Here is a 16,766-nt window from a genome sequence, read left to right as displayed (position 1 = left end):
ATGATTTCTATTGAAATTGTAGATTTGATAAAGTAAAAATGAAAAATTTCTCTTACTGAAATTTAATAAAGTACATTAAAATAAAGGTTTCTGGGTCACATTGAATGATTGACTTGTGACCAGATAAGGAATTTAAGAGAAAATATCAGTATTGGCATGTCGGTTGTTGCGTAGTGATTATTGGGCTCAGGCTTACTGATAAGAGCCTTTATTTGTTAGACAGTAAAAATCATCCGGGTAGGACAGCGTGTAAACACAGCGCATGTATCACATCTCCTAGGGTGAGGCGGATGCTTCACCGCCGCCTTTGATCTGTGGTGGTGCTTGCGTGCAGGTTTTGCTAATGAAGTTCCCAGGAGCTTGCAAGAGGTAGATATCTCTTTTTTTTAAATTGATGAGTTTGAACTTAAGCACTGTATGATGGCTTTCAGAAGCTGCCTGCTTCTTTTTATGGTATAACTGAATTAGCTGCAGCAGGCAGCTGAGCGCTCATACTGCATGAATAAATCAGCTTTTCTCATAGCAAATTGAAACTGATTACTACAAGAAGGTATTGCCTGATGGCATGACCTAAAGTCTTTCATTTAAAGATGGTTGAATGCACATTATATGGTAATACTGATGCAGAAATACACCTAATTAGTCATAAATCATTTCAATAGAAAATGGGTACACACATAGGAGATTAAAGTCGGGGTGCGGAGGAGAGTGCAGCACCCCCAAAAATAACCATGCTGGATTTCAGAAGTTGAATGAGCAATACAGTTGCCTTTAAGTTTTGTGTTTATCTTGTCCCATTTGCTAGGCGTTCAAAGACAAAGGCCAAAAGTCAGGATATATCTTCTGACAAATTGATGCTTATTTGGAAACTGTTATTTACTTTTATTTTTCGGACTGCAAAGTGAGAGGATTTTGTTACAGTCAATCTTGCTGGGGAACAGGAAGTGAAAGGAAAGGTTAGAGGATGCCACTTTTTTATATTTAACACAACAATATTTAAATGCCTCTAAATAAACTAGACACATTTTTAAAAATATACAAGGAATTAGGAAAACACAAAAGATGCACATTCATTTGTAATTCTGAAGTGTGATCAAAACAAATCAAGACACTTCACTTTGTGACGCGCAAATGAGAAATATTCGCAGAAACACGATATCCACAAATTATAATTTACCAGTAAAACTGCATGCCTATGAAAATGTTGTGCCAACTTTAACAGAAAATGTGCTGTCCATAAATGATGGTGCACTACCACTCCATGCTATAGTAATATATTTGTGATAGTGTACTCTAAAATGCACCACTTACTACACACCACACTCTTACCACTCTCCGGCTAAATGGGCATGACACTGGCACTTGGACTTTTCACAATCCACATGACTTCAATCATACATAACATTTATTGCATCGCCCCAGTGTGAAAATTGTTCCAGCACCTCTGGGTACACAGCACAAATGAAAGTGATGGAAAGCTACAACCTAAAAAGACAGAATTCTTCCTCCAGGACTCTTACAGAAATAGAAAGCAAAATGTGTCTTAGTTGTATCCAAGGTAGGCTAAGGGGAGCCCACTCCATGCCAAATTTTAGCATAACCTACTATGTAAATGGCTTGCATTTAGAGATAAAGATATTTCCTGCCAGCATCTGGATGTTTTGACGCCTGAAGATCCACAGGATGGTGACGTACCAAACGGCCCGCTTCCCTTTCCAGCGGACGGAATATTATGCCACGTGCATAATGCCGCGTGCTCTTCCAGCTGTAACAGATGGGATGTCTAGCATTAGCTATTTAGTGTGAGGATGGCGTTTGATTCATTAAATACAAACACCATTGTCACACTCCACAGCTCTGGCAGCAAAGAGGATAATGGCATGTTGCAGACAATAATGTGTATTATTCCAAATCCGGTATTGACACTGTGCAGCAGACATCACATTTACCGCCTTAACCTGTAATGAACAAAGACAAAACAGAAAGATATCAGTTCTCCAGTGCTTGTAAAGCAATGCCTTACAGAAACACAAGCTTCAGCTCATTTCCTGTCACTCTCCAATGTTGTCATGTGCTTGCTGTTATAAACTATTGTGCTGTTATTTGGTGTGTATTGTGGCACATTGGTGTGTTGTGCTGCTCTTTGGCTGATTTCTATAGCCATAAGCATTTATGGGACATGCCTTTAGGGACACGCAATTATTCGGTTGTACCCAAAATCGATTCGCTCGATGGAAGAGATTAAAAACGACGGAATGGAATTATGGATAGAGTAATTACCAGTGGTTAGAATTGATTCAAGTACTTTAATGCATAATGTTTTTGCAAGCGAGCTTGCTGTTTCCAGGAGTTCAGGCTACACCTGACTGATGAGCTCCATTATAGGGAAATATATTGGAGCTTGCTGGTGGTCTGATTCAGTGTTAATATGGTCTATCATTTCAAGCTTTTCTGCAGGTGCCAATTTTGGGTTACACATAGTTGATCCCAAACTTCCCAGCTGGCTGTGCTACTAGGGCTCGAACTACACCGAATAATAGTGAAACCTGCCTGAGTTTGCTTATTTTCTCTTCAGAATGCATGAAATGTGTAGCCAGTGGATGAGCACTTCAGGTTGGTCTGTCATTTCATAAATAGCAGCCAAGGCTGATTTACATATGGATGGTCCCTGGGTATGATGACACAGAGGAACTGGAAAGCAACACAAGAGCTCTGTCCAAGGTATTTCGATGTAGGAAATGATTCAAGCTTTTAATACATAAATACTTTGATTTCTAAGTGATGCACACTAAATGGTACAAGTGTTCCCCCACCTGGTTCCTTCTCCACTTCCCTTATGAGGCTGCAAATGGCTGAAACAAGTCTTAGTTTGCTTGTGATCTCATATATAATGCTGGAGCGGCCCGTGCAGGTAAGAGCGGTGGGCAGGGGTGGTGGGGGAGAAGATAGACGACGACAAGGGAGAATTACATTTTTAAAAAGGTGATGTGGTGAGCGCAAGGTAAGTGGTTTTCTTTTTTAAATAACATTTTCCCTCGATGTCGTCTGTTGACTCCACCCCCACCCCGCCACTCTTACCTGCACAGGCCGCTCCTGATAGAGTGGATCTCAACATTAGGGTCGGACTGGGTTGCCTGTTTTGGGTGGTGCCGGACTGATTTGCTTATTGTTGTCCTTGCTCTACAATGGCATAAACTCTGGTCTCAAGTTACTGATTCAAATGGGATACACTTTAATCAATTATGCAAAAAATTGCCTGGGCTTGGTTTTGTTCCCTTAAAAAGGGGGTGGAGACTAACACTTTGAGTTGGAACTGAACCTTCATTGTAGGCCAACACTAGTTTGCAAATGGTTGACTATTCTATGTAGTGGAATATCTCTGTGCTAGCAACTAAAGCAATTCTAATCAAACATAACAATGCAGACCATTATGCTTGGGAATCAACATGATTACAACATCACCGTCCACCACGACATACCACAATAGATCCTAGGACAGTAAGATACATCCAGACATAACTCTAAACATATACGCAAAGTAGCCCACACATGCAATTAATTGGCTATTATTCCCAAACACAGTGGATACCATCAGATGTCTATCACATGTTTGCAGTCTCCAAGCAATGGACACACATGGCAACCAAGAAATATCCAAGCAACTTCGTGCAACCTTTCAGTTTGATCCTTGAAGCTCACAAAGCTGACACAGAAACCTAAATGAGACACAGTCACACTAAATCTATGAGCCCACTACTCCAGAAAAATGGATCAGAACCATGTCTGTAATGAAAACCACAGACCCATCTGGACGGCCAATAGTGGTTTAGCGCCTTAACCATGGCGGTTTTTCCGCTGCGGTGCGGGTGTTCTAAAGGGTGGGCGGGGCTTTGTCGGCCGTTGGCCGATGGCAGCACTGGGGAGGGAGTGGCCAACTGGAGCACGGAAGGGGTTACTGTCGAATTATGATAAAAACAATAATAATTCTGTAGATCTAAAGGTAGCAAGTCATATGGAGTAATGATTCCTGACTTGCTAAGCATTAGTGCTAATACTTGCCCCAAAAGATGGCAGGACATTAAAATGTGCTCTGCACAGGGGGGAGGCTGGCCATGATTATACTAACTCCTTTTCTCCTTTTTCAAACACTGGGAAAACTAGGTGCACAAACATCCTATCATCCTATTTCTTATTTGCATTTTGGTCTCAGATTCAAAGTCCAAGGTTTGGAGATATACATTTGACGTTAATATGAGGACCCAAAAACTTTTAAAATCAAAATAAATACTTCACTCTGTGAGTGGGATGTGCAGTATGGAACAAATCCGGGCTTGATAAACTCCAAATAACTTGGTGCCAATATAAGTAGGTTGTAAAGCAAGAGGTCGGCAGTAGTACGCCAATGTAGTGCAATGTACACTTGTGGCAGTTACCAACAGAATGATGCAAATATTGCCGAAACTCGAAACACACTGCCACCTTCCACTAAACACCATGAAAATCATCATTAGGACTCCTACTACCAGCAGAGAAGTAGAGATATCAAAAGAAAACCCAGTGGGTGAAGAAAAAAACTATTGTGCAGTGTGAGTGTCCCACGGCTTCCAAGATTTACACCATGTTTTGTGTGTAGGTGCGTTTCACTCATATTCTATCTCTTCAGTGAACTTTACTCCAGATCAAACTAAAGGTGTTATGAAAAGCCAGGCCTACTTCTTTACTCCTAATGCTATTGCTATTTTCCATATGCTATCTTTGGTCCCACCTAAAGTCAGGTTAGCAGTCTGTTTTTCAAATACCTGTTGTGTACAGTACCAAAGCTTTATGTCAGACCTCTGCATATCACTGGCTGGCTTTCCTGTCAATCTTACTTCCTCTCTTTTTTATTAAATTGCTTTCCTTCCTTTTCTTGTGTTTGTCCCTCCTCTGGAGCATGGTTGTTTTACAGTGTTTCTAATAGGATGTGTGGTATCATCACCCTGATTACAATCAGGGAACTACTTTTTAGTTTTCTTTTTTTACTTTGTGGGAGTGCATACGTTTTTTTCCGCTTTCTCCCCTGAATGCCTGTTTTCTTTAATAGTTTTGTGAACTCTTTCTGCAATGCATGTTGCTTTCCTCCCCACACACTCCATTGCTCTCCTACAGCTCTCTTCTCCTCCATTGATTTCCACCCATCCCACCAGTTCCTCCTCTGCTATCCTACCCCTCCCCGCTCTTCCATAGCATTTTATTCCCAACAGGTTTCTCTGTTGCTCTGCCATCTCTCCCTCCTAATTGCTGCTTTTAGTCTACTACCCTGGGATCCTCACTATGCCTTCCCTGACTGTTGCTTTCTCCCACTTCCTCTCCTGTTCTCACAGCCCTTCTTGCTATTCCACCACTTTGTAATCCTCCAACATGTCATCCATTGCCTTTCATCTTCTCCATCATTCCTTGATCTGCCGACCATTTTCACTCTTCTACTGCTTTTTGTCACCCATTTCCTCCTTCCTCTCTGTTGTTACCTCTCCCCACCCTTTTCCTTTCTACTTTTTATTTTCTTCATAAACAAAAACATTATTCTATTTTTTGAGAGGAGAGGGGTGGGGGCTGCACGCTGCTACCAGGCCCCTCAATCCTTTATTTTTGTGTGACTGTGATTCCTGTTTTGTAATTTAATTTACCATTCAAAAAAGTCTGTCTGCCATCTTGAAATAGTAAATTAAACTTTTTAAAAAAGCTTAAATTATCACTGGTGTATTTTAATATGAACACACGTAGCATACTGTTACAACACATGCATATGCACGGATTACCATCTTAGATTTTTTTTCTTCAGAAAACTTGGTTCAAAATAGTCACTCATGCATGTGGCCGCATCATGATGCCCTGGTGGCCTTTTTGGAGTTTTTCTTTTTATAAAGACAAAACATTTCTAGATCCATCGCTGTCCATTTTGTGTTTTTTATATTTATTTTTAACTATATTTCCCATGCCAATAGACTTACTCCAGCCTTATAATATGAGACCTGTTCATTTGGCCAATGCTTGATGCTCAGTTCTAATCGTTTTATCATCCAATTTTGTTGCAAGACATGCAAGAAGAAAAAGCTAGAACTGAGCATTCAGGTCAGATTAGTGTATAGAGAGCAAAACACTCCTGTGGGATAATCAAAGCAGCATTTTTCTTGCGATTGTGTTGTAGGGAATATAATGCTACCTGTATTGCAGTTTCTTTACCTAAAATACTGCCACCATATCTTGTTATATGTGTCTTTTTACTAAGAATTCATCCATTAAAAAAAATCTGTATAGTCTCTCCTTCTCAATGTCAAATTAATCACATTATCAACCTTATAATCACTGAGTATTTTGTTTTCATTAATTTATTCATACATCTATCTATCCTTCCACCCCCCCCCCTTATTATTGTGTCCAGTAGGCACTCACATCATCCATTAATCCTCAAGGTTAAACACCCACTTATCCATCAATTTTGTATATGCTGTTTATTATGATATTTCTGTTTGTGTTTGGTCTGTGTGTTGTCTGAATACATGTACGCCTCTATGCCTCCAAGGCACATGTCTATGTTTGGTCCATGTGTATGTGGTACATTTTCTACTTTTGTATTCCACATTTCGGACTTCTATATGCCTCAGTTGTGCTGTCAGATGTCTGGGACTGTGTTTCCACACTGTTCTGAACTTTCTCAATGAGAGGAGTCACAGTAGTCAGGCATCTTTCTTCAAGGTTTGTGTTTAGAAAGATCTATTCATTGTAATGCTTAGCGATGGCTTGTGTTTGTTTATTATGGAACCAATGTGTGAGCTCCGAGTGCATGAGTGGGTACAGTCCTTGCAAAGCACATGTTGTGCCTGAAGATGGAAGCCAAGTTGTTATGGACTCTCTCATTCAATGACCTTATGGGATCCCCACTGTGTGGTAGCTTTCAATGGGTGGTCTGGTTAGAGGGTATTCTGGTGCCAACTATACTGCTCTGGGGCTTTGGTGTATGCAAGCGGGGACAGGTATAGTATCCAAGTTTAGTTTCAGATCTGTGAGCTTGAGGAATGTGTTGCATGAGGGGACAGGTATAGTATCCAAGTTTAGTTTCAGATCTGTGAGCTTGAGGAATGTGTTGCATGAGGGGACAGGTATAGTATCCAACTTTAGTTTCAGATCTGTGAGCTTGAGGAATGTGTTGCAAGAGGGGACAGGTATAGTATCCAACTTTAGGTTTAGATCTGTGATTTAGGTTTAGATCTGTGAACTTGAGGAATGTGTTGCATGAGGGGACAGGTATAGTATCCAACTTTAGTTTCAGATCTGTGAACTTGAGGAATGTGTTGCATGAGGGGACAGGTATAGTATCCAACTTTAGTTTTAGATCTGTGAACTTGAGGAATGTGTTGCATGAGGGGACAGGTATAGTATCCAACTTTAGTTTTAGATCTGTGAACTTGAGGAATGTGTTGCATGAGGGGACAGGTATAGTATCCAACTGTAGTTTCAGATCTGTGAGCTTGAGGAATGTGTTGCATGAAGGGACAGGTATAGTATTCAACTTTAGTTTCAGATCTGTGAACTTGAGGAATGTGTTGCATGACGGGACTGGTATAGTATCCAACTTTAGTTTTAGATTTGTGAACATGAGGAATGTGTTGCATGAGGGGACAGGTATAGTATCCAATTTTAGTTTCAGATCTGTGAGCTTGAGGAATGTGTTTCATCGCTGAGAATTATCTTGCCAAGTAAATGGCGTTGGCATGTTCACCAATCACAGACCAGTTTCTCTCCAAGATGGTTAATAGTCCCAGGCAAACATCATTCAAATATATCTCACAATCCCAGGCTCACAACTTTCAATAACGTATAATAATGAAATACAAGAATCCCTCATATCATCACAGATCATCCTCTCTCTAAATTATCCAAAAACCACGGACTGGCACCACTTGGACGTTGTAACTAACAGGCTACTGGTTCAATAGTAGCAGAGGCTACCTCTGCCTGTATCTACTTTTTCTCTATATGAAGGGGTGACTATATACATTTGATTTTTGTGTGTGTATGGGTCAATTGGTTATTGTTCGTGGTTATCTGTTTCATGGTTATCTGTTTATATGTTGCTGTGTGCATGGGTGTCTGGATGTGTTCCTGTGCAATGCTTTAATTAAGTGTCAAATGTATTGACTTTACCAATGCTTGTTTTGGTTAGGTATTTCGATGCTTGGTAATACATCATATATCCATGTCATCAAGTATATAGATGTTTCCATGCTAGGCTTTTCGTGTGAAGTGTCTGAAAGCATGAGACCAGCTTCTCAAGTAGGGTCAAGTAGACGTTGACCCTTTTTTGGAAAGCGGTAGCACATGTCACATACCTCCCAAAGTCCTTTCCATATCATTTAGAAAATGAAGCCTCTCAGACGTGAATGTGGACAGTGGTTACTTGCTTCCCTCTCCTCTCTTCAGTCGGTGTCGCAGGACCTTGGGGAATGAGTTCATGGTCAGAGACATCCAGTATGAAACATACCACTGAAACCAAAAGTTGAGAATTAGATATTGAAGTTGATCAACTGTCACACAAATTTGGTAAAACAAGAACTTCTCTGGTTAAATTGTCCTATTTCCACAAATATCAGATCGCTCCTCGTCTGCCTAATTGAAATGCAGCCATAACCCATTCGGTCATTTTGAAAGAAGTTGGTTTACACCCATGATTTTCCCAAATTCACTATTTCTAAGGGGCCTCACAAACATTTTGAGGTCTTTTCACTAATATCTATGAAAATCACTCATTGTTATGCATAGACCTAACCATAAACTGGCAGATATTCCACTGGTAGAAAATGCTGCTGATTTGTGGTTGCTGAAAGGCAAATGCATCTCAACCTTTTTTTCTCCTCTTATTTTTCCTGGTTGAGAAAATGCTGTACCTACATCCTTAGAAAATGTGAAAGTACTAGGGAAACTGACATACTCAATTTGCACATCTATTACATCATTTTTTTGATACTAAGAGCGGAATAACAAATCACGAAGAATTCGGCCCGCTACATCTCCCCACCTAGACATACAAATACCAGTTGCATCGATAATTCCTTGGAAAAGGCAGAAATACTGCCTAGTAGGGGGTTTTGAGGAATAGCATACAGGAATGCGCCAAAATCTGCATGTTTTCCCCTGTATTTCACCGAGAAATTCCAGCTGCTTCTAACAGCCGAAATCTCTGTATGAAAAATGATAAATTGTAATCCATATGTCGAGAAAGCATTTGATATAGTCCTACTTTCGTACCATAGCAACTTTAACTTGCCGCTAGATTTTCTTCAAACATACAAACAAAAACAAGACTAAAACGTCAAGAGAGTGCTGAATATATTCCTGCTTTTGTTTCCAATTGAAACAAAGATCAGATTGCATCATTGTTGTTGTACATGTGTTTGAAACAAAAATTGTAACATATTAAAGACCTCCTTGCAATTCACTTAAAAAAAAGTGAAGTAAACTCCCAGTTATGGCAGCAGGGATAGGAAGGTGCTTAAATTATTTTTTAAATGTTTGGCTCCACAGCAGGAAGGAAAAGCTGCCGGGAGCTGAAAGTTAAAAATAATACTCAGGCCTAATGGCAATGAAGAGCAACCAACAGGTACTAAAAGTTTTTTTAAATATTTGCCCTTCTGCCAATGAGAAAAAGCTAGCAAGAACTGAAAAAAACAATAAAGGGTCGGTGACTTTCGTCAGGACCATTCAAGACAGAAAAATACTTTTAATAGTTAAAATAGGTGAAAGTTTATTCCCTTGAATTCATATACTGTGGTATAGCTATTCAGGACACAGGGAACTAACACAGCACAGAGGCACCGCGTAAACAAAGGCGGCAGCCACGTCTTCCCCTACTCCTATGGGGCCCGAATAGGAGTCTGTTAAGCTATTTGGAGACAATGTACTCTTAGCCGCAAAAGCTAATAGCTATACCACACTATATGAATTCAAGGGAATATACTTTCACCTGTTTTAACTATTAAGGGGACAGTATTCCGCCTACTTAATTAAGATTAAGGGATCCCCCTAGAAATCAGACGAAAAAAGAATCTTTCTGTCTTGAATGGTCACGACAAAAGCCGCCGAACCTTTATGGGCGCAGAGAGGCTGAAACATGTAGACCCAGACCACACTATAGGATGCGATGGATTCTTAGCATGGCCACTTGATGCATCCTGCTTCTCTTTTTAATCTTACCCTTGTCTAATCTTTATTTAAAAAGTTTTTTTTAATAATAGACAAGAGGCAATTTTATAGCATTCAATTTATTGTGGTTCCCAATGAAAAATCTCTTTGAGCATAAGAGATTACCTCCTGGTTGGAGGAAAGAAGGCCCAATGATGACACTATAGCCTACAAGTACGTCAGTGGCAAAGCATATAAAACCAACCGAAAGTAGTTATTGAGGGTCCCACAGATTTTTCTCAAAGGAATCCTCTTGAATAAAGCTCCAACTCACACATTGATTTTTCCCTTCATACACGTTTGGGAGCCGAGTGGGACCTCTTAACTCTTAGCTCCTTATTTCTTCCATTTGATATTTAAGGATATGTACAGAACTGCCATGGGAAAAATCAAGGTGATTAAAGTTGCTTCTTAGAGGCAACTATTGTTCCCTGATAGTGCCTAGTCCTTTTGTTGTGTATTTTAAATTAACTCGTAGCATGTCTCTTCTTTGCTTCCACCGAGTTTGTATATTAAATGTACAAAAATCATATGATGCTAACAGATCCAGTGGAAAACTTTTACCACAAGTCAACTGGAATTTCCACCTCAGAGGGCAGCGCCTAGAAACTAGCTAGCAATCCATCTGCTGTTCTGCTCCAGTGTGGAGTTTGGAGTTCCTGGAGTCCACTGTTTCTTATAGAAGCATAGGCTCATCACACTAGCTCTGGAGGAAACTGTTAATTCCTTTTATCAAGTAAGCTCCCATATTCTAGATATTATTTCTGTGCCTGGCGACTGCTTTACTTAATCCAGTTTTCCTGTTTATTTTGCATAAAAGGTGGTGTTACACAGTTTGCACTAGGTCTGATGCGATTTCACTCTGACATTTCCAAATTAAATATCCCGCAATAGAGCAGTGCAATTTTCATCAGAATCTGCACACCTTACAAATTCAGAAACAACATTTGCACCATCCAAATAATAAGCACAAAAACATTCTATAACTGTGGGTTAGTGAACAATAGGACTGGCATCAGTGTATTTAGTGTCCCTGTATCAGATACAAAAGAAATGTGAACTTTTTGAACTTCAAACAGATTTCTTCTGCTTTCCTTTACCTACCTTTACTTAAATATGTTTCTGCATATGAAGCTGGGTTGCATTCTGTAAAAACCCCCGATCAAGTATATTATTTGTGTCTTGAATCTATATGCTACGACAGCACTAACTGCATTGGGGAAATATATCTGGTACTTTGATTCATGTTTGAACCAGATTTTCAGTCTAGGAACTTCTTATTGGACTGCACTGCAGAAAAGCAATATTGATAGTACTGATATTGCTCATTTCATACTATTGCCTCTTTGGGTTTTTCCGAGGACATATTCATTCGGCATAATTTATCAGAAAATGGGACTGATGTAGATTTCGGCAGATGGGATACTCGTCAGAAAGAGCATTATAAGGCATTGTATTCTATGGCACTTGTAATACGGCAGACGGGATATCCATCACGTCTGTGATGAAGTAACCAGTTCACTGAAATCTAAATTGGGCATTAAAAGCCCAGAAAATTACCCAGAAATTAGGTATTTCCCATGAGTGCAGAAATAGCAATTCCCCTCCTAATTCTCCATTCCGCAGGGTGAAAGCCTGGAAAGGTGTTGATGGAACTGCAACTCAGAATTACGGCATCAGGTGGTAGCAGAGTTCAGGGGTGCAGTGTTAGCCCATCATGAGCTCCACAACTCTAAGGATGAGTGCCTAAGTGTTGAAAAAGAGACCTTTTTCATATGTTAATTTAAAAGAAATTAAATGAAGTAAACTGCATTCCAAACACCTCTCAAAGCTCTTCTCAGCATCTGAGCATGTTGATAATAATTACGGGTTTGCTTCACTTTATGAAGCTTTTCTAAAACCTTCCCAAACTTTATAAACTTCACTTATTTGGTAAAGTTATTAAAAGTAAGCAAAAAAGGCAGGATCAGGAGATTTTAGGCAGGAAATAAACAGTAGGGCGCTCTTTCTTAACCAGGAGCGAAATTGGACAACATGAACAACTTTTGCAAAGTTCATGAATTGTAAATGTTCTGCACCGTGCATAGTCACACTGCCTGTTACGTAACATGTTCTTCTGTAGTAAACTTGATAGGTTCTTTCCTGTGGTATGACCTGATTAAATTCCTTTAATATAACAGTCAGAAGGCATACAGGTAAGTAGGCTATAAAAGGTATAGTTAGCAACTTTTAGTGTTAGTGACGGAAACTGATACAGGATTGAAGAATTCAGTGACATTATTATCTGAATGAAGGAAGCTCTTTGGGTTCTTAAACATCTTCAAATACCTTAGTAATATTGGTGGTAAGATATTGCCAAACGTCAAGAGATAAGGTAGGAGTTGGTTACAGCAAAACAACTTGGAAATCTATGATTAATCTGACATGGTAATCTGTAGTGGTTATTGCCAGAACCTCAACATTTTGATGAACCGTGGATCACTCTTATACATTCCTTGATGAGGATAGTGTACACGGCATCATCTTAGCCTCAAATGAGACACTTGCACCAAGTTCAAGAGATCAATACAGAACATTATCCAACCATGGTGTGGCTCTGGAATGATATGAATTTATGCCATGGCATCAATGCAAACCAAATTGCAGATACTAAACCTTATTTAATTTTTATAACGGAAATTTCAAATACTTTTTTGCATGTTAAGCTTTTTCATGAGGATTAGCCTAGCACTCGGATTTGCAAAAGCATGGTTTGCGGATCAATGGCATTCAGCAGACCAATACGAAGGGGCCAGATCAGTCATCTGCCATAAACAACACAGGGGCATATTATCAAGGAAGGGCGTAACATTATCGCCGCTTTTATCGGCAGGAAACTGCCGATAAAGCGTCGATAATGGGCTTGATAATATGCTCTATGAATTCCAATCGAAGCCCATGTTAAATGTAAAGACATGTAACATGAGCTTCGATTGGAATTCTATAGAGCATATTATCAAACCCATTATCGCCGCTTTATCGGCAGTTTCCTGCCGATAAAAGCAGCGATAATGTTACGCCCTTTCTTGATAATATGCCCCTTAGTCATCAAATGGAGGACGAGATGACTCCAAATTGCCTGACATCGAACTCTAAAGTAAAATGGAGCCAGGCAGGTCAACAAAAGGTCTGCAGAAAGTTTGATTCAAGTTTTGATTTCGAATGTGTGGTTTCCTGAATGACAGTACCACCAAAGAAGCTATAAACATGTAGCATTAGGGAGGCTCGCAGGTGCTCAGGGACACATTTGGAAATCTAAATATCACGAGATAAAACAGGGAAACATGAATATAATAGATGACCATTGGAAGTTACTATAAGTCCAAGTCCACGCTCATCACACTTGGAGGGTTTTTGCCCTGTCAGTGTACAACAGCACCTCTTGTATGTCATACTGATCAATGCAACAGAGCACATCTTTTTGACACAATATGGCTTGCTACCCTAATCAAATCATGACATCAATGGGTCACAGAATGCAGCGCTGAGTGGTAATCCGATGATTCCTTGTGCGCTATAAAAATCCCAAACACCTCCACCTACCATTAGTCTCGTACCAGCATCCCTGGAACACTAACTGACCCTCGCAGAACAATTAAAAGTGCTGAATCCCCTTTGCACGTTGTTTTAAGTAACCCGCTTTCTTATGATGTTGCATTTCTAAGAATTAAAAGAGGCAGCCGTCATTATGTTACATTTAATTTTTCTGTTTAGGCCCATTAAGGTAAATAATCCTTAGGCCTGCAATACTCACACTTTCGGACACACGCTCCGTTCTCTGATTGTGGCCTTGCATTACGGGTTCATAACCGTGGCCCGGAGAGTCCATATCCTGTTCGAGGATGTGACGTGGCTTCGAACGGTACTCGGCATCTCTCCCCTTCTTCCAGTCACGGTGACGCAGCAGCACCGTCCACCACACGTCGACGGCAGAACCTTCTGTGGTCGGGTGACCGCCCTCCTCTCCCTTTATGGGCTTCGGAGCTTTTAAGTAAACAGTCCTTTCTCGTGCTGATAAGTCACGTTGGATATTGATTCCTGAGCACTGGCGCCCCGTCTACTGAGCTGAAGCCCCCGCTAGGCAAATAAAGCTAAGCCAAAAAAATGTTTAATTCTTATCTTTCTGTAGCTCTTTGCATGTGTGTGGAGAGGTCTGTTGCAGAATCTTCTTTTCGGAATCTGTTTGAAGTTTACTTATTACTGTATGGTCATCAAAACTGTGGGCCATATTATCAAGAAAGGGCGATACATTATCGCCGCTTTTATCGGCAAGAAACTTGTGAATTCCCATAGAAGCCCAGGTTAACACCAGAACCTGGGCTTCTATGGGAATTCATAAGGGCATATTATCAAGCCCATTATCGCCGCTTTAGCGGCAGTTTCCTGCCGATAAAAGCGGCAATAATGTATCGCCCTTTCTTGATAATATGACCCTGTGTTTTTTGAAGGACACATAGGGCTGAGCAGGTAACAACGAGTGTCCTTATGTAAGTAGCAAGGAAACTGGTGTTAAAAGAAGGTTGAAACGTGTCTACAACCCGCACCACATTCGAACCATCACATGCCCCTATAAATAATGCCAATGTTCACAACACACACGCACTTTCTCTTTTAGAGTGTGTTTGGACATCTTGAGGCCATGGGCACTTCAAACTGCAATACTTGTGCTTCTCAAGAACATCGCAGTGGTACTCTGTGCCAATGGGGATGATCTTTATATGTCTCCACCAACTTGTAACCTCGAGGAACCAGCCCCCTTCACCCCATGCAGAAGCCCCGACTAGTAGCAGCTAATTCTGCTTTTTGTTTTTTACCCTACATGGCGGCAAATGACAAAAGACAAGCCAGTGCTCCTTCCTGCACATAAACAATCAATAATGGCGATTTGTAACTTCTATGTGTGCTGCTTTGTGCAGCACACATAGAAGTTGCAAATCATCATTTTTTTTTATGATTGTGCATGTGCATGTAGGGACGCCTTCCTGCACATGAGCAATCATTCATGATGTTTTGCTGTTTCTGTGTATTCTGCACAATGCAGCACACATAGAAACAGTAAAAACAAGGAGAAATAAACATTCCTGCTCGTTTCGCCATGTGAAGACATGGTTTTCCCTGGTCCTAATATTGGTGCTTCCTCCTATTTATGCTACCCTTGTAAATAGGGAGCAGCGTCAAAATCAATGGGTGTTGTGGCGGACGCCCACCACAACACCCATTCCCCACCCCTTTCACACTGAGTATAGCGTGAAAGGTGCCTTATTTACAAGGCAGCGTTAAGCCAGGTTGTGACTTAACGCCGCCTTGTAAATAAGGCAAAGCCCCTAATGCCACAGGAAGATCACTAAAAGTGATGTTCCTGTGGCGAAAGGGGCCTCTAAATGGCTGCCGGCCGGCCTGGACAGCTGCATCCCGGTTAAACGGGGAGGGAAGGGGCGAGGGCCATCGACCCTTGGTTTAAGACTCACTAACTCTAGCAAAGAAGGGCTGCAAGCAGCTTGAGCACGCCTGGAGACGTTCCTATGACGCGGCAGCAAAGTTAGAATATTGGGCGGCTGTTAAGCAGTACCACAAGTGCATTCGGAGAGCACAAGCGGAGTTCGTGGCCAATAAAATCCTGGCCAGCCCTAATCCCGCTAAGACTATCTTCTCCCTGCTCAAAGGCATGAAGACCGCGGGTGACACTAGGGTTTCTCCTATTGCTTCAAACCATCAGGGCGACGAGCTGGCACGGTACTTCGTCAACAAAGTAGAGCAGATTTACCTAGGCCTACCAAAGGCGGCCTTGCCAATGGAGAGGGAGGCACCAGGAGTTGGGGACTCCTTGGGGGGTAACGGTTTGTCATCTTTCGTTCCCTTGGCACCCAAGGAATTTGAGGCCCTTTGCTCAAAAATTAAATCTGGCTCTCCGGCCGACCCTTTGACACCTGCCCACTTTCGCCAGTTTCACTCCCTGATCTCTCCTGTGAGCCTAGATCTGGCTAACTTGTCTTTGATGTCAGCATCTGTACCTCGGGCGGGAAACACGCTAAAGTCATTCCATTGCTAAAGAAATCGTCTCTGGACCCTGTCGAACCTGGAAACTATTGGCCTATCTCCCAGCTGCCTTTTTTGGCCAAGCTGGTGGAATCACATGTTAATTCCATTCTGTCTAAATTAATCGAGCAGAATGCTATCCTTGACCCATCACAGCAGGGTTTTCGATCTTGACATATTACCGAGTCCACGTTACTGGTGGTGGCGGGAGCCATCCGGGTAGCTTGGATGTTGGGGACTCTGCAGCCATGGTCCTTTTGGACTTAAGCGCCGCGTTTGATACCGTCTCCCATGAGATGCTTCTCAAACGCCTTCAGGAAATTGGGATCAGGGATGCAGCCTTGGACTGGATCAAGTCTTTTCTGGAGGAGAGGTCCTTCCAAAGTTTCATTTCCACCTTTTTACTCACAGGAGGTTGCTCGGCATCAGGGGGTGCCGCAGGGTTCAATATTGAGCCCACTTGTTCAACATTT

The 16,766-nt window shown here is 41.3% G+C and overlaps 1 long non-coding RNA gene across 1 annotated transcript; it reads right to left on the bottom strand.

Annotated features, from left to right (window-relative positions):
• Nucleotides 1-1,045: 1,045 nt before the first annotated feature.
• Nucleotides 1,046-14,226, bottom strand: LOC147726341 (uncharacterized). Its single transcript, XR_015309275.1, has 3 exons — nt 14,012-14,226; nt 8,370-8,523; nt 1,046-1,958 (listed from the first exon to the last, which is right to left on the bottom strand). It is a non-coding gene; the product is annotated as an uncharacterized LOC147726341 (long non-coding RNA).
• Between the last annotated feature and the right edge of the window lie 2,540 nt (nt 14,227-16,766).

The sequence above is a fragment of the Lissotriton vulgaris genome, chromosome 3_1, assembly GCF_964263255.1.
Source record: "Lissotriton vulgaris chromosome 3_1, aLisVul1.2, whole genome shotgun sequence".
NCBI lineage: Eukaryota > Metazoa > Chordata > Amphibia > Caudata > Salamandridae > Lissotriton > Lissotriton vulgaris.
This window is presented reverse-complemented; position numbering and strand designations above follow the sequence as displayed.